At 47.1% G+C, this 18,671-nt stretch overlaps 1 protein-coding gene and 1 long non-coding RNA gene across 3 annotated transcripts in view; one reads left to right on the forward strand and one right to left on the reverse strand.

The window, feature by feature from the left end:
- Positions 1 to 2,699: 2,699 nt before the first annotated feature.
- GATAD2A (GATA zinc finger domain containing 2A) overlaps positions 2,700 to 18,671 on the forward strand; it is an 82,580-nt gene continuing 66,608 nt past the window's right edge. For both annotated transcript variants that reach the window (XM_028713327.2, XM_028713331.2), the window contains exon 1: positions 2,700 to 2,849. The gene's annotated coding sequence lies outside the window, so the exon portion shown is untranslated. The remainder of the gene's footprint in view (positions 2,850 to 18,671) is intronic.
- LOC114588261 (uncharacterized) lies at positions 16,860 to 18,656 on the reverse strand. Its single transcript, XR_003704441.2, has 2 exons — positions 18,341 to 18,656; positions 16,860 to 16,992 (listed from the first exon to the last, which is right to left on the reverse strand). It is a non-coding gene; the product is annotated as an uncharacterized LOC114588261 (long non-coding RNA).

An 18,671-nucleotide genomic window follows, 5' to 3' on the forward strand; every position in this document is an offset into this window, starting at 1 on the left:
AGCATCATGGTATGCATTTTTTAACCTCCATCAATGTGTTTTCTACATCTATGCCCTAAGGCAGAGGTTTTCAACCTTTTTGAGTCCACAGCTCCCTTTACCGACCACATTATTTCTGTGGGTCCCCTGTGGGATACACGGGAAACCCCACTTAACACTTAACACTGGGACTTGGATTTGAAGGTTGCTATGTTCTAACCCCAGGGATGCAGGTGGCGCTGTGGATTAAACCACAGAGCCTAGGGCTTGCCGATCAGAAGGTTGGCGGTTCGAATCCCCGTGATGGGGTGAGCTCCCGTTGCTCAGTCGCTGCTCCTGCCCACCTAGCAGTTTGAAAGCACGTCAAAGTGCAAGTAGATGAATAGGTACCGCTCCGGCGGGAAGGTAAACAGCGTTTCTGTGCGCTGCTCTGGTTCACCAGAAGCAGCTTAGTCCTGCTGGCCACATGACCCGGAAGCTGTACGCCGGCTCCCTCGGCCAATAAAGCGAGATGAGCGCCGCAACCCCAGAGTCGTCCGCAACTAGACCTAACCGTCAGGGGTCCCTTTACCATGTTCTAACCCCTACAGGCTTCACTGGAAGTCAATGACACTGTCTGCCGTAACCATCAGTTTCAATGGTTTCAGTTTCAATTGTACAGTGGTGCCCCGCAAGACGAAATTAATTCGTTCCGCAATTTTTGTCGTCTAGCGAATTTTTCGTCTTGCGAAGCACGAAATCCCATAGGAATGCATTGAAAATCAATTAATGCGTTCCTATGGTCAAAAAAAGTCCAAACAAAGCCAAATTTGGTACAACAACAGTTTATTAACTGCTCTTTAAAGTCACACATACTGTAAAGAGCAGTTCAAAAATTGAAGGGAAAATAAATTAACTTTATAAACAAAACATGTCTTTGTTTTTAGACAAAGAAAACAAAGTCGCGAGACGTTTTCGTCTTGCGAAGCAAGCCCATAGGGGAAATTCGTCTTGCGAGGCAAATCGAAAACGGAAAAACCTTTTGTCTAGCGAGTTTTTTGTCTTGCGAGGCATTCGTCTTGCGAGGTACCACTGTACTGAGTAAAATTAACACTGGCAACAACCCTATAGAAGATAAGATATAATATGATATTAATATAATATAATATTATATAATAAAATAAAATAATATAAATCTGGCTCAGGGAAGACCCATTGGAGGCCAGTGACCCCCTGAGTCAACCACACCAATCAATTTTAGTAGGTCTCTTGGGTATTATTACTGTTTCAGTTTATTGCCCATCCATTATCCACCTATTTTAATGGGTTTCCTCTTGAGCAGGACCCAACATTGCCTACAACCCAATAATGATGAAAATGGGTTTCCCCAGCAAAGGCCTACTCAAGTGTAGAATCCACTGGGGTCAACGGGTCCAGGTTGCTCCACTATCTTTCAACAGAGACAGCTTTGGCAGGAAGAAGTCACCCCAGGGTGCCACAGCACACTGGTTGAAAACCTAGGCTCTAAGAAGTAGGTCACCACACAAAAAAACCAACCACAGCGAAAGCAAAGAGAGAGAGAGATACGGACACCCTAATAAGTGTCTGTGAGAGGGGAGGTCATTCTATCCTTTCCTAACTTCCTATTGAACCTTCCCTGAGGAGTAGAATCTTACTGCATAATCTGGAAAATGAGAATTTATTTATTGGCAGTGCATAGGTTCTATCCCCAGTTACAACTGTGACCCTGAAAATTTAGGGAGGAAATACAAAACTCCTTACAAAGCGGGTAAAAACAATTATAACTTTTATTTTTCAAAACTCCACTGCTTTCAAATGGGAACCTGAGAAGGGCCAGTGCAATAAATTGTACTTTTATGTGCTTGCACAGAGTCTGCAACATAGAGATGCCTGTTGGGCAAAGCGATATATTAATACACCAACTTGCAATGGCACCTGTGTGCCTTTTAATATTAACTATAAATGCAAAAACGAAGAGGATTTTCCCATAGAGACCGACTGCCACTCTGATTCCATAGGGGGGAGAAGAAATCCACCATCTGATGCTTCGCTTTCTTACCCGAAGACGCGATTGTCTCTCAACTAACTCTATGACAGAAGAAAAGGGGCGGGGAGAAGGGGAATGACGAAGGAGGCGTGTCTTAAACCGGGTGCGATGATCCTTTGAGACCCGCCCTCTATTTGTTCTTATTGGCCTATTCCTCCCCTTCCCCCTCCACTGACCTCACCCTTTAGAACTTCCCATTGGCCGCATCCCGCTGCCTATCAAGCAAAATCGGCGGATTAGAATATCACGTGAGGGGGCGCGCCTCGAACCGGCACGCAGATACGCGAGGCGAAAGGAGGAGAGGCGGGGAGTCACTAGGGGGCGTGGCCTCTACAGAAAGTGGGCGCGGCTAACAGGCACGCAGACGTGCGAGGCGAAAAGCGGAGGGGCGTGGCTTGATCGGGGAGGGGCGGGGCCTGGAAGGGGAAAGCAGTGACGGCGGAGAGGAAAACCAGAAGGGGGCGTGGCGCCGCGAAGCCGTCGGATAGGCTGCGGTCGGCAAGTGGGCGGGGAGAGCAGCCGGCGTCGTCGAAAGCGAGAGAGGCAAGAGTGGGCGTGGCCCGAGGCTGGAAGCCGATCGCCCGCCTTTTCTTCCCCTTTGCCCTCCCCCGCGCACGCGCACTGGCCTCCCGGGGCCTTTCCTCCCGCCTCCTGTCAGCGGCCACCTGAGGGAGCCTCCTCCCCTCCCCCACCGCGCTTCCCTCCCCTCAGCCGGGCCAAGCCGGGCCTTGCCTCGCTGAGGGAGGAGGACGAGCAGGGAGGAGGAGGAGGAGGAGGCCGGCGGCGGCGGCGAAGGAGGAGGCCCTCGGGAGGAAAAGCTGAGGTAAAGTCCGCGGGGCCTTCGAGGGGAGGGCAAAGAAAGAAGTTCCTGCCGTGAGGGGGGATTTTTTTGTGGGGGGATCCCCACCCCCACCGCACAAACACCCACCGCGTGTCACTTATGAGGTAGGGAAAGGGGCGGATTTCTAATATTTTAATTATTTTCATATTATTTCTTCAATTTCCATATCCCGCCCTTCCTCCCAAAGGAGCCCCCACATTTTCCTGCCACCTTTTCTGTCACGCGAGGGCGCGGCGTGGGGGAGGGGAGAGGATAGGTGTGTGGCCTGGGCGCTTTTTCCGGGGGGGGGGGCGCGGTACTGGCACCTTTTTTCCCCAAGAAGAAAAGCACTATGTATATATAATATTATATCTGTATATATGTATGTCTGACAGGCCAGTGTGAGTATTCACAGAATTTTTTAGAGTTGGAAAGGGACCCTGAGGATCATCCAGCCCAACCCCCTCAAGGCAGGAATAGGCAGCTGTCCCTACGTGGCCTTATCAGCACCACGCTCTAACCGGGAGCCATGTAAACGTGTGTGTGTGTTTTCGAGCTGGTTTTGCTGGTTAAGGGGCAGAAAGCAGGGGGTGTGTTTTTGGGGGGGGGGTTCGAGAGGTTGAGCAGAGGGAGTTTTGGGGGGGTTGGGTTTGGAGGGGTTGAGGAGAGAAATCTGGGGAAGCATTTGGAGTTTAGGGGGCGTTCAGGTTTTGCGGCTGACTAGAAGTTTGTTTGGGGGTGTTTGAGGGGTTGAGGGGATGAGCAAAGGGAAGTTTGTGCTAAGGTGTCAAAGGATTTGGTAGTAGGAAGCAGGAGGGGTGTTTGCGATGGAAAGGAGTTAGGTTGGGTGGTTTAGGTTCAGGGGAAGCAATAATAATAATAATAATAATAATAATCTGCACCATCAATGGCTAACATTCATTTGTTCCCCACACATCTGACTGGGTTGCCCCAGCCACTCTGGGTTGCTTCTAAGACATAAAAAACATAATAAAATATCAAACATTTCAAAACTTCCTTATACAGGGCTGCCTTCAGATGTCTTTTAAAGGTTATATAGTTATTTATCTCCTTGACATCTAATGGGAGGGCTTTGGAGATGGTTTGTGGGAGGGGGGGGTTCAGAGGGATTTTGGGGGTGCTCAAAGAATGAGCACTGAGGACAGCATTTAACAATATACCACTTGATTGTCGCAAGGCTTCTAAGAGGTTTACAAGCAATATTAAAATTATCAATAAAAGCATTTACAGATAATTGAAATTAAGAGTTAAAAAATAATAATTGTGGTTCACAACATCTAGGGAGCCCAGCGTATGTGTCCATCCCTGTTGTACATTACAATTCTATGTAGCTTTCTGGATCCAGACCCCAAAGTTTTTGTTCTGCATGTAGGTGGCAGCTTAAGCAAGGAGATGGTAAGTGTCTGGCACATCTCCCCTCACACATTAAGTGGGGGAAAGGAGTTGCTGAAGAATAGGCTATCTTTATGTTAAGACTATTGCAACACACTGAAGGCCCAAAACGGGCCTTCTCAGTAGTTTACACACACACACACTTATGGAGTAACTTTCCCAAGGAAGCTTGCCTGGCCCCATCTCTCTGGTGATGAAGTCCTTTCTTTTGATGTTGCTATCTGCAGCTCCCATTGGCCCCAGCATACATGGCCAATGGCCAGGGATTATGGGAGCTGTGGTTCATCAACATCTGGGGGAGGGGCAAAGATTTCCCACACCTGATTCTAGGCTTTGGGTCTCCTGAACTTATATTAACCTTTCCCACTTTTGTTTCTTCCAGGTGTTTTGGACTACAGCTCCCAGCTGCCACAGCCAGCACAGTCGGGGACCCGTCAGCCTTGGCATCATAGAACCAGGCTGGCTAGAGCTGATGAGAACTGTAGTCCAAAACATCTGGAGAGCACCAGGTTGGCAAAGGCTGGCTTCAGTAATCTGAGCCTTTGATGTTTTTTATTTTGGGGTGTGTGGCATGGCAGTTCTGTTTTGTTGTTTTTATGTAATTATTCACCCACCTCCCCTTTTAATTTTTTTTAAATTCTTTTTTAGCTCCCCCCCTCCTTATTTATCACCAGCCGTCCAAAGGACTTTGTTATGGGGAGGCATAGAAATATCAAAAAATAAATAAGGAAGAAAAGAGGTACCAAGAGTGGTGGGTGAAGAAGAAGGAATTTGCTTTGTACATATGGAGCTGACTTCGACAAAATCTGATCATTGGTCTGTTTGTTTCAGTATTTTCTGCACTGACTGGCAATAGTTCTACAGGGTTTCACAGTCAGGTGGTATTCCCAGCTCCTAGAGGTGCCTGCGATTGAACTTTGGACTTTTTACATGCAAAACATGTGCTATACCACTCAGCTGTGGACCTTCTAAAGATAATGTAAAGTTCTGATCCTCATGCTTATGAACAGAGGGCTGGTTTACATAGGAACATTCCTTCCACAGAGCTAGACTCATTGGTGTATATAGCATTGTCAACACTGGCCAGATGGGCGGGGTATAAATATTATTATTATTATTATTATTATTATTATTATTATTAAACATGCCTTCTGCATGAAAAACAGTTTACCACTAGGCTACAGCCCATCTCCAAATACAGTCTCTAGAGATGTATGTGAGGGAACATGGAGGGCTCAATGAGAATGCCAGGAGAGGAGAAGAGCCGGTTAGGGAGACTCGGGAAGAGGGTGGGGTTGGTGCAATTATACACAGGGTGGTATGGGAATCCACTGGGTCCAGGTGTTCCAGGAAGGAAGGGCAAGCTGAACTGAGATCAGGGAGGTGGGAAATCAAGAGGTACAACTAGAGGCATGCAGGGGCTTGTTTTGTCTTAGAGATGGAAGTTTTGCCGGTGGCAGAAGGCTGAGCAACGAAAGAGCAGCAAAGGGAAGGAAAGAACGCTCCGGGCAACATTTTGGCTAGCTGTGTTAAGTCTCTGGCAGGAAAAAGAAATTAAACCTTAAAAAGACGTAACAAATGTATTATGGTGGAAGCTGTCATGGACTGGAGTCTAGTGCCCTCGGATACATAAAGTCACTTGTCTGGTGTATAAACCCTGCCATATGCGAGCAGTGTGGTGTCTAAAAGTATGCTTGGAGTGCCGAAAGTGGACAGAGAGTTGTTCTCTCCATCTCTCATAACACCAGAATTCAGGACCATCTAATGAAGCTGAATCTTGGAAGATTTAGGACAGACAAAGGAAGTACTTTTTCAGACAGTGCATGATGAAACTGGAATCCTCTCTCACAAGAAGTAGTAATGGCTCCCAACAAGGATTAGATAAATTCATGGAGAATAAGGCTATCAGTTGCTACTGCCTATGATAACTGTACATTATCGGAGGCATAATGCAAGTTGTTTGGGATCAGAAGTGGGAGAGTTGCTGTGGTTGCACTCAGGTCCTGCTGGAGGCTTCCCATTGGGACATCAGGTTGGCCACTGTGAGAGCAGGATGCCAAACCAGATCAGCCACTGAACTGCAGTGCACTTTTAAAGTTTTTATGAGGGCTGGGGGGCATTAATATAGATCATGACAAGCACATTTATTTATTTTTTTTATATATAAAACCTTCATTCCTGCCCATCATCAGAAGACCTCAGGGTTGGTTACAGCAGCTACGTAAATAAAACCCAATAATAAAATATCACATAATGTTGTCAAGTATGCTTGTTTCTCACTACACAGGCTGATATTACAGTCTTCACAGAAAGGCAGGTCCTCAGCCAGCATCTAAAGCTGAATACAGTGGTACCTCTGGTTACGTACTTAATTCGTTCCGGAGGTCCGTTCTTAACCTGAAACTGTTCTTAACTTGAAGCACCACTTTAGCTAATGGGGCCTCCTGTTGCCGCTGCACCGCCGGAGCACGATTTCTGTTCTCATCCTGAAGCAAAGTTCTTAACCCGAGGTACTATTTCTGGGTTAGTAGAGTCTGTAACCTGAAGCGTATATAACCCAAGGTACCACTGTACATTGCTCTAACCTGGCTCAGTCTTAATCTCAGGGTTGTGGGTTCAAGCCCCACAATGGGCAAAGGATTCCTCATGGTCTTCTCCAACTCTGCAGTACCATGAATGCTGGGGTCGGCCTAACTCCCAGAGGAAGTGCCTTCCACAACTGGAGCTTCTGTTGCTGAGAAGGCCCTCTGATGGGTGACTGGTCCTCAGATTTAACTAGTTATATTAGTTTAAGTGCAGTATTCATATGCCATTTAATTACCTAGATCTCTAAACTCTCTGTAAAAAATAACGAAAAGCATGTAGTGGATAAAACCTATTAAAAATCACCATGCAACAGAAAACTTCATTGCAGTGCATTGCTGAAATGGAAAGGCTATTGCAGGAAGACCTCTCTCCTCCCAGTCAAGAGGAAGCGCCACATAATTGGGCCCACAGTACTGAACACACTTAAGGCTGGAACTTGCAGCAGGGCATCCCCGGCAGATGTTGGGTCCCCAGCAGGACAATATGGCGAGATGCCCGGATCCCAAGTTGTTAAGGGCATTATATGGCAAGAAGCTACGGCTTAAATCAGTGTAAAGTAATTGTTATGTCATCAGGAAGCAGTGCTGCTGTTCACACGTCCTGGCATTGATAGGGCAGTTGAAACTTGTACTAAGGTAAAAACCAGATCTACCGTAAGCTGTATGTAGGAAGCTGCCTTATGCTGAGCCAGATCAACCCTGACTGGCAGCTGCTCTTCATGGTTTCAGGCAGGGGAGCTTCCCAGCCCTGCTTGGAGATGCTGGGGATTGAACCTGGATGAATCCATGGAGGGTCAGAAGAGGGGTGTCGAGCTATGCAGGCCCACAGAAGTAAACTAGCCCTCAAATATTTTACCTGGAGCCAGCCAGGTACCTAGCACAGTGGCGAGGAACCTGTGGCCCTTCAGACCTTGCTGAACTATCAGCTTCCACCCAGCCCCAGGCAACATGACCCAGTGGTTAGGGATGACCAGAGTTGTGATTCAGCAACATCTGGAGGGCCACAGGTGTTCCCCACCCTTCCAATGGGAGAATCTGTTTCATTCTAAGCCCATGAGGCAGGTTGCTTGAGGCATGATTTTTTTGGGGGGACGGATGGATGGACTAGTGCTCTAACCACTTCACTTCACTGCCTAGGGTGGCCCAGGAATGCAATTCCAAGAGCCTATGATGGAATGCTCAGCTAACCACCCTTCTCCCCTCCCCTACCCCGCAATTGATTTCTGTTCCTGAAATAGCTGGGGAAGTGAGACATTTCCTTCCTCTTGGATACAATGACAGGGATGTTAAGTCCTCAGGTGATGAGAGAACTGCCCTACTTTTCAAATCATTAAGCCAGTGCTTTGTGTGTTTATGCTGGGGGGTGGGGCCACCAAAAGCAGGGATTTCTTATTTTCACATGACATTCCCTCCCTCCCCAAGAAATGTGCTTTTGGAAGAAAATATTACATGCTCTGGAGATCCATTGTGTGTGCCCCTCCCGCTTACACAGGCCATGGTTGGGGATTTGGGTTGAACAATTCCTTATAGGTTAGGAATCAAACCTTTGCTTTCTCATGCTCCATTCAAAAAGTTATTTTAGAGATGGAGTTGCTTTGTATTTGTTTGTGCGCCTTTGTTCTACCTTTCCATTATCTCCAAGACAACAGCTGTAAAATTAGGAAGGTTGTCAACTGTGCAAATCTTCAGGGGGGGGGAGTTTATTAGCCCATGATGTGCACCCACCCATACCTGTGCTAGACAGCTGTGGCACGTTCCCTGTGAGAAATGTATTTGGAGATATTAACCTTAGGAGACAGGGAAAAGCAACTAACACGGAAGTGTAGAAATAAAGGGGTGTTTATTTTTTCCTAGTACTGGGAGTCATCGAGTAAAACATACCGTCCGACATTTCTCTGATGGAAAAAGGGGTGTCCTATTCCATAACAGTTATAGTAGTAGTAGTAGTAGTAATAATTATACCCTGCCCACTTTGGGCTGCTTCCAACGTATATAAAAATATAATAAAACATTAAACATTAAAAATAACTTCCCTCTACGGGATGGCTTTCAGATGTCTTCTAAGTGTTGTATAGTTACTTGGCTCAGGGGTTGCATAACACCCTACCCTCCAACATTTCTCCCATGAAAATTGGGACAGCCAACCATACCCTCCAACATTTCTCTGATGATAATAGGGATCTCCTAAGGAAAAGTGGGACATTCTGGGATCAAATCAGAAACCGGAACAGCGTCTATAAATCTGGGACTGTCCCTGGAAAACAGGGACACTTGGAGGGTCTGGTAAAACTGAATGGAGGTAGAATTGGAACTTAAGAACATAGGGTTGTATCCAATGCTAGAAAGTATGCATTTTGGAATGAATGGATATGACTTATGTAGGCCCATTAATTTCAGTAGGTCTGCTCTGGAGTAGAACTTAGTTGAATGCAGCCCAAAGAAGAACTCTTCAGCTGGATCAGGCCAAAGGAGGACCAAGCAGCCCAGAGTCCTGTTTTTACAGTAGTGAACCGGATGCACAAACAGGACCTGAGTGTAACACCAACTCTCCCCACCCATGATTCCCAGCTGCTAGCCATGATGGTTGTGTTCAGGGCCTCCTTGCTGGGAGACAGCAGTGCTTCTGAATACCAGTTGCTGGAAGCCCCATGATGATGGCGGTTAGACTAATTTATGGAGCACACATTTATTAGCAAGTTATTAGTGCCATGTGAATGTGAGGTTCAGTTTAAAATATCCAACCAGCACCTGCCACTCCCTCAAAGTTCAACATACCATACTATTAACTGTCAGAATTGCCTGGTCCAGGCTGAGATTCCAGCATAAAGGCGGCAGCAGGGGGAGTTATCTAGAAACTTTTTGTGCATGGAACTGTATTTACTTCGAAAGCTTGCTTCCTTTTCTGTGTGTCCCCACTTCCATTCATTGAACAATTGCCAAATGTATAAAAGCCCATGTCAGACTGGAAGCTGCAGTGCGACTCACTGAAATGTTTTCTTGCAAAATTCTTTTAAAAGGGGGGTTATGAAGCACACCTTTCCTGTTTATGTTGGGAGCGGGTGTCTTGCCACTGAAAGTGGTGGTAGCTTCTTTCTCACCCTTCTTTCTCACCTCCAACAATGTCCTACTCAGAGTAGACCCATTGAAATTAATGGACATGAACCGAGCATGTCTGTTATTTTCAATGGGTCTGCTCTGAGTAGCGCTAGCTTGTCTCCATTGCTGGTCATCCTCAGAGTAGGCTCACTAATATTAAAGGACACGACTTACTTAGATCCATTCACTTCAGTGGGGCTACTCTAGTTTAGTTGGATGCAACCTGCCTTTAAAAACAAAACTATTCTGAAGAATTTCGCCCACCTTAAAAACAATGCAACTCTCCCCCCCCCCCCCCGGAGTGTTTTATGAACTGCTAGTTTTATAATGACGATCTTAACTCTGGTTATGACCCTCAGACTACACTGCCTGATGCTTCTCTTTGATGGCTTTGGATTGATGCTGGTCTTTGCTGTGGGGATTGTTTTCTATAACTTAATGTACAAAAAACAATCTTAACTTACTTTTGCAGGTTGCATGGGGAGGGTGGGCCGGCCACATTTCATAGCCTGCAGAAAGCATGATCGTTTATAGTGTGCATGTTCTAGAAACATGGCTCTGTAGGGGTACATGAGCAACAGGAGAGAAACGAGAAGTCTCTGTTCCAATGACTTTACATGTGGTGCCTCGCAAGACGAAATTAATCCGTTCCGCGAGTCTCTTCGTCTTGCGGTTTTTTCGTCTTGCGAAGCACAGCTATTAGCGGCTTAGTGGCTATTAGCGGCTTAGCGGCTATTAACGGCTTAGCGGCTTTAAGAAAAAGGAAACAAACTCGCAAGAACTCGCAAGACGTTTTGCGAAGCAAGCCCATAGGGAAATTCGTCTTGCGGAAGGACTCAAAAAATGGAAAACCCTTTCGTCTAGCGAGTTTTTTGTCTTGCGAGGCATTCGTCTTGCGGGGCACCACTGTACAATTAGAAAGGTTGATTGCAAAGGAATGTGGGAGAGAAATGGAGCAATATGAGTATAGCACAATGGATGTGAACCACCGAGGCCGCATTCCCTTAAGACTTTATTTTGTTAGGGGAATGTACAAAGTAGTTTATAAAGTGTGTATGTGGGGGAAGCAAGGGTGGGAACTTCAGGCCTATTGCACAAAAGCAGCTCCATGGCTCTCCATTTGGCCCTCAGGACCAACGTTCGAAATTCACCAGGCACATTTTGCACCTGGCTATCGGCCACTTGCGACCATGTGAAGATGCCTGGGCAAAAGAATGGCGCCTGACGTCTCCACTATCTGGAGGTGCATGCCTAGAGATCCTTGGACCTGGACCTTTTTCACAAACTAGCAACACATTCTGTAGAATTCTATCCATTATATTTTATCTGCACAATCAATGAATTTCAGGAACCAAAAAGTCTTATTGAAAAATACAACTTTCAAGCTGCCTGGACCCAAAATGGCAACTAGTCATTCTGTTTTGGCGACTGTAATCCTGGTTTAAGGAGCCATTTTGTGCCAATCTTATGTATCTAAGTTTTTTTCACTGCTCGGGACTCTACCCAAGCCAGCATCTCTCACCAGCCTTGCCTCTTTATCTCCTTGGGTGTTTTTGCCTGGGGAGGAGTCCTTTAATTCTGATAATGCATCTTGCTTACCTGGATGGAGGGCAGAGGGTGGCGTGGGTGTAGAACACACCTATGTGTTGTACCTATGGTACAAAAGGTAAAATTTGCATTTATTGCTCTACCTACTTTCCCTTCTGGCTCTGCCCACCACCGCAATGTGGCCCCTGGAAGATTAGCCCAGGTCTTTATTCCCATCCAGGGACAGAGTGTGAAATGTGGGTGAGGCAGGATGCCATAGGAAAAGCAGGAAGCTAAAAGAGTCTCAGGAAAAAAGGAACAACTTTTTGCTTGGTGCGAAATCTAATTGCTGTCCACAACTTTTCCAGGACTCCCAATTATTTCAGTTGCATGCTGAGGGAATTTCATGTCCGTTCTAGCTCCACAGGGGCATTCTCAGAGTTCAAGAACACATATCCCAACCCAGTCTGTGAGGCAGGATAATAGCAGGCTTGCAAATGCCCCACACCTTGGTTACCTGTGGAAGAGCAAGAATCATCTCCGGCAGAACAGGTTGGGAAGCTTTATGAGAGCCCGTTTCTGTGTCCTTTCTTTCTAACCTTTTTGACACAAGTTGTGCATTTTTGGAAAACCATTTTAAAATATGGTTAGCAGCAGCAAAAAGATAAATGTGGGCTGGTGACTTATTTGTAAGGCTGCTTATTCCCATTTTAAAAGATGGAAGTGATAACTGGGAACTGATCCCCCCAGAACCAAAGCCATCTACTGTTAGGGTGGGGTGTAGTGCGCAGGACAGCTGCGCCACCTCCAGAATTCTGCAGCACACTACTGTTCTTGTCCCCTTCAGCAGTTCAGAAAAACAATGAGTTGTATTTTAATCCCAGGTGTGCAAATCTTGCTTTGAGGTCAACAGATTCCTTTCCCCCTCCCTCCGTCTTTCATATACGGTACACAAACCTATTTATTTAATGTAAGTTGACTCATCTTCTCCTTGTCATTCCAAGTGCACCTTTCCACATCCACCTGAACAAGTTATGCTAAGTGGTTTCACTTAAGAGCCCAGTTGAACAAGCCCCGCTAAAGTCTGACACCCAAGGGTGCTAATTCTCCAATGAATACATAGACAATCCTTTTAAGTCAGGGATTTGGGGTGGGGAGCACGTTTTTCAGTTCTAGGGCTGCATTCCCTTCTGGTAATGTTTTTGAGGACTGCATGCAGGTGGTGAGTGGGGCCACAGGCAAAACTGGGCAGAGCAATGGATGCAAATTTAACCTTTGGGCAGTAGGCTGGTTTCTGCTCGCCCACACCTTTCTCTCCATCCTCCATCAAGGCAAGGAAAGAGGCTTTATCACAAAGGCACAGTGTGGTCAAACCAAAACACTCAAGGGTGGTGTGAAGCAGGAGCTGTGACAGGGTGATGCAGGGTACCAACTTGAATCAAATATTGGGGGGCCCAGGTAAGCCCCACCCTGCATAATCGATCACATGACGCGGTGCACACACACCATTTGAATGGCAATGCTCATCAACTTTGGGGGAGGGGCAGCCCCCTCAAACATTTTGTTGTGGGGGGAGACCTCTCAGACCATAGGAGTTGGCTCCTATGGGGCGATGCATGGGGAGAGTTTTGAGGGCCAGGTAAGCTGGAGGGCTGAATTCTGTCCATGGACCTGAGGCTCCCCAACCATCCTTTAAATGTGTTTTCTTGTTGAAAAACAAAAAAAGGCAAAACTTAGATCTTAATAGGATTCAGTACATGAGTGATTTCCATGCCAGGGCTTGAAAAAGACAACTGCCATTTTGAAAGCATCATCTCCTTTGTGGAGCAGGGAGACCCCAAAGAGCATTGGCCCCTCTGTTGTTGTTGTTGTTAAAAATTGTATACAACCCTTCATCTGAGACTCACAGGGTGGTTTATAATACACCTCTCTGCCATGGGCAGGGCTTTCAATCTGGGTGGAGAGCAAGGAATAATAATAATAATTTTATTATTTGTACCCTGTCCATCTGACTGGGTTGCCCCAGCCACTCTGGGCAGCTTCCAACATATATAAAAATATAACTAAACATTAAAAAATTCCCTCCCAATTCAGGTGTTTTCTAAAGGTTGTATAGTTACTTATCTCCTTCACTTCTGATGGGAGGGCATTCCATAGGTGGGCGCCACTACCAAGAAGACCCTCTGCCTGGTTCCCTGCAACTTCACTTCTCACAGTGTGGGAACTGCCAGAAGGTCCTTGGAGCTCAACCTCATAGCTCTGTGATAGATTATCTGCTTTGCATGTAGAGCATTCTGTCCCTGGCATCTGCAGGCATGACAGGGAAGAGACCCCTGAAGAGCTGCTGCCAGTCAGTGTGGACAACACTAAGCTCAATGGACCAATGATCTGACTCACTATTAAGGTTTCTTCCTATGTTCCTAACTGAATGCCAGACTACATGGGCCTTTGGTGTAATCCAGCAGGGCTCTTCTTATTTTAAAATCACCACCTCCACTGTATGGACGGTTCCTATGCACAAACCTCTTCTCATTCCCCTGCTCTTCTGTCATTGTATTGTTTGCCATGTGCTGAAATAATCCTGTGCTTCATTATAATGATTTTTTTTTTAAAGAAGTTCTGGTCTGTGTAGATCAGAGGTACACACCAGCTTGGTACCATGCAGATTTTGTTGGCCACTGTGAAAAAAGGGTGCTGGGAGGCAGGACTTGAACCCATGGCTTCAAGTGACAAGAAAGAAGATTCTGACTCAACTTCTGGAATAACTTTCTGACAGTGGAAGAGACTCCCTCGGGAGGTGGTGGACTCCTTGGAGGTTTTTCAGCAGAGATTGGGTGGCCATCTGTCCTGGATGCTTGAGCTGAGATTCCTGCATTGCAGGGGGTTGGACTAGATGGCCCTTGGGGTCCCTTCCAACTCAACAATTCTATGACTGGGTAAGCCATTGGCTCGATCCAGCAGGGCTCTTCTTACATTCCTCGTTCTTGGCAATCAGCATGGCCCAAGGGTCAGAGATGATGATATCAGAAGTATACTCCAACAACATCTGAAAGGCATTACATTGGCTAACCCTAGGGGAGGTGACTAGCCTTCACACAGCCTACCAGGCAGACAGGTATACCTTGAACTGTCCCCCTTTTCTTTTCTTCCCTCGCTCTCAAAACAGTGTGCAATCTCTGGCCTGTCTCAAGAGAACACACTGTGTGTGTGTGTGTGTGTGTGTGTGTGTGTGTGTGTGTACATTAATATTTAGGAAAGCAGATGATGTAACCCTTGCTATTTCTGTCGCCACTATCCTTAGCTGGAAGGAACCTAAAGGGAAACCACTCCACGTTTTGTTCATTTTAAAATATTAGCAGTATTTAACTTAGGCCCTCCTCGCCTGACCCAACATGCTTGCTTCCTCTTCCAAGGCCCTGGAACCAGAATATTAATAGTTAAACAAATGTGAACATGTAGGCCTGTGATTTGTGACTTGGCGTTGTTGTCTCCATGCCTCACCGTTGTGAAATGGCATTAACATAGTTTATTAGGCCTGCTTCCAGATGTCTTTGTTCCCATATTTGCAAGAGGTTGTTCTGCTTTGCATGCAAAAGGTCCCAGGTTTAATTCCAGGTATTTCCAGGTAGGACTCTGAGACACACCTATCTTTTAAAAAAACCAAAACCATGGGGACTGGAATCTTACTACATATTTGAAATTATCCATAGGTTATGTTGTTCTTAACACTGCATGCTAGTAGTTGCAAACCTGTTATTCAAACAGCAACAAGGTCAGGGAGTTCGCATGCACCTCACCATAGTGAGCAATGGTCAGGGATGATGACAGCTAGAGTCTAGTAATAATACTAATACTAATTTATTTGTACCCGACCCATCTGACTGGGTTGCCCCAGCCACTCTCGGTAACTTCCAACAGAATGTAAAAATACAACGAAACATCAGATATTAAAAACCCCCATACAGGGCTGCCTTCAGATGTCTCTGGAAAGTCGTGTAGTTGTTTATCTCCTTGACATTGGGCGGTAGGGCATTCCACAGGGCAGGTGCCACTCCCGAAAAGGCCCTCTGCCCGGTGCCCTGTAGCTTCACATTTCGCAAAGAGGGAACCACCAGAAGGCCCTTGGAGCTGGACCTCAGCATCCGGGCTGAATGTTGGGGGTGGAGACGCTCCTTCAGATATACAGGGCCGAGGCTGTTTAGGGCTTTAAAGGTCAACACCAACACTTTGAATTGTGCTTGGAAACACACTGGGAGCCAGTGCAGAACAAGGGAAGCAGTTGCCAAACAGGCCACTCTGTGGCAGCCCCTAAGCTGTGGAACCCCCTCTCTACAGAGGTGAGCATGGCACCTTAAATTGTATGGAATCCGAACTGTAGGGTTGGAAGGGACCCTGAGGGTCATCTAATCCAAACCCCTGCAATGCAAGAATCTCGGCTAAAGGCCATTCAACCTCTGCTTAAAAACATCCAAGGAAGGAAAGTACTTTACTGTATGCTGAAAACACACCTTTTTAACCCTCACCTTTGACACCCTAATTTGTTCCTCTGAATTTCAGTTCCTGGGAATCACAAGTGGGGAGAGATACTGTTGCACTTGTGTCCTGCTTGTGTTTTTTTCCTCAAAAGCGGCATCTGGTTGGTCACTTTGAGAAGAGGATCATATGCTAGATGGCCTATTGCCCTGAGCAGCAGGGCTCTTCCTGTGTTGCTGTATTTTAGGACCCACCCTATCCTTCCTGATTGTAAATTCTTTAAACAATTTCAATATTGTCTTTATACATTGCTGTAACCTGCCCCAGCATCTTATGGGGAAGAGTAGTAGCGAGTGCTAGCCCTACTCACAACGGACATGCTGCAATTAGAAGGCCAAAGTGAGTCATGCCCATCAATTGCAGCAGGTCTACTCTAAGCAGGACTGGTATTGGGCTTTATTTCTTGGCCACTCTGACCTTAAACTTTGCACGTGGTCACCTGTTTATGGTGCACTGTCTCCAAACTCCCTCTTAAAATGTCATAGGACTGGGCAGCGTCTTCTGTAGCAGATTCCTGTTTCAACTTATAGGATCTGCCCTCCTGTTGAGAATTTTAGGTTTAAGAAAGCTGGCCATGTTTCCCTGGCAAAATATAAGAAAACGAAAAAGGTCTTCCTCTATTCCATTTGTTTAGGTGAAGAAGGGAAAAAAAGCCAGTAGATAGCCATTTTCCCTTCGGACCCACCCTGCTCCTACAAACTCACCAGGGAGTATAATTAATGCAGCACAGCTGATGCCCTCCATTCTTCAAACACAGCGTTACCTTAAAGGCACACCCCAGAACGTGACACCTAAAAGACCTTGGAATGCTGACAGCCATCATGGCCAGCCTCAGCCTCATGACTAGCCAGACCACACCTTTTCACCTGCTTTGCATTCCAGGTTTTATTGTGTTCACCGAAGGGTAGTTGGTGTCAGGGCTGGGCGCGTTGCCGCTGCACTTGCCTCTGGTGTAGGCTTGAAATCTCATCCTCAAAGATGGGGTGGGGGAGCTGTAGTGGGCACAAGAGATTGGATGGAAGTTATTAATACCGTATTTACTCAAATCTAATCTCATTTGGCCAAATTATGCTGCGAAAATTCAGGTGCGCATTAGATTCGATGGCGCATTTGCATTCGCCAGCAAATACCTTTTTTTGGTTTCAAGGTTCTGAAAATTTAGGTGTGCATTAGATCCGAGGGCACATTAGACTCGAATAAATATGGTAACCTTAAAAAGACTTCAAAGTTGCTGATGGAAGAAGCCTAAGAGCTGCAGCCCACAAGAGACTGGAGCATGGTCTTTGCATCCAAAGTTGTACTCACAAGTAGACCCACTGAGTTGCACCTTCTACACAGGGCAGACCCACTGAGATGAATGGACCTGTGTTGGTTATGTCCATCAGTTTCAACAGTTCTAATTCCTGGGTAGAATTAGCATTAGATACAGCCCACTGAAATGAAAGGACATGACTAGATTGGGCCCATTCATTTCAGTGGCTCTCCTGTTGAGTAGAACAATGCTTTTCATGCAGCCAATTCCTGGAGTCTCTCCTTCTAAATAAAAGATGGGGCGGGGTGCTTCTGCCTGCGACCCCTGGAAGGCACTGCTAGTAGCAGTAGACGGAGGTGGCTGGGGTGTGTGCCCCCCACCCCAGTGGCTTGAACCTGGGACCTCCTGCATACAAAGCAGGTGCCCAACTGCTCTCCCCAAAACAAATTAAAATTAAAGTCCTCTCTGAATCAAGTGCTGGTTTAACGGGGAACACAAAAGAAACCTGCCTTATGATGGCTGTGGCTGATTGAAGTTTGGAGCCCAGCAGTGATTGGAGGCCTCAAGGGGTTTGGCCATAGGTGCTTCTCTATAGCTCTCATTTTAACCCAGATTCTGAATGCCCCAATTTCGCGGAAACTGTCCCGAGCAATTGTGGTGGAGTGGGTGGGAGAAGCATAGAACTGCCAGAAAGGCGAGAGCTGGCTTTCGACTCCGCAGCGTCAGCGGAGAGCTCCGGAGCACCTGGAAGCTTGCTGACAGTTGAGTCGGCCGGCCCCGATAAAGGGATTACCGTTCCGGCCGCCCTTCTTCCCGAGTAAACGCAGCAAGCAAACGCGTGTCGTCAGCACCCCTGGGCCTCGCAAAGCGCCCGGCAGCTGCGAGTCCCGGGCGGCCGTCATTCTCCTTCCTCTCACTCCAGGTCCAACAACAAGCGCTCTCTGGCACCGAGGCCCTAGCGAGGCTGGGCGGCTTCTTCTCCTCTTCCTCCCCCCAGCATGCAAAGCCCCATCGGATGTAGCCGTAGCAGCCGCCTCCTCTTCCCTCCGCAGAAAGAAGCCCCCTGCCTCTATATCGGCGGCACATACCCAGACTTGGCTTGCCGCGCTCCAGCCTCTCCACGTGGCCCCAAAGAGAAAGAGGAACACCCAAAAAGTGGGGGGCCACCCCCGTTGCATCCTCAGCCACCCCCCCTTCCTTCTCTGCCCCGATCTCCAAGCCGATCCTTCGCTGCGCTCTCTTTTTACGCCTATCCCCTGCCCGAGTTGCGCGCGCGCTCTTCCAGCCGTTCCATTTTGCGCAAAGTTTTGAGAGCGGAGTTGGCGAGGGCGGGCGGAGGAAAAGGCAGGCGATGGCAGAGGCGGAGTTTGCCTGCTGCCATCTAATTAAGAGCTTGGCCGGGGGAGGGAAGAGAGGAAG

The sequence above is a fragment of the Podarcis muralis genome, chromosome 18, assembly GCF_964188315.1.
Source record: "Podarcis muralis chromosome 18, rPodMur119.hap1.1, whole genome shotgun sequence".
Taxonomy (NCBI): Eukaryota; Metazoa; Chordata; class Lepidosauria; order Squamata; family Lacertidae; genus Podarcis; species Podarcis muralis.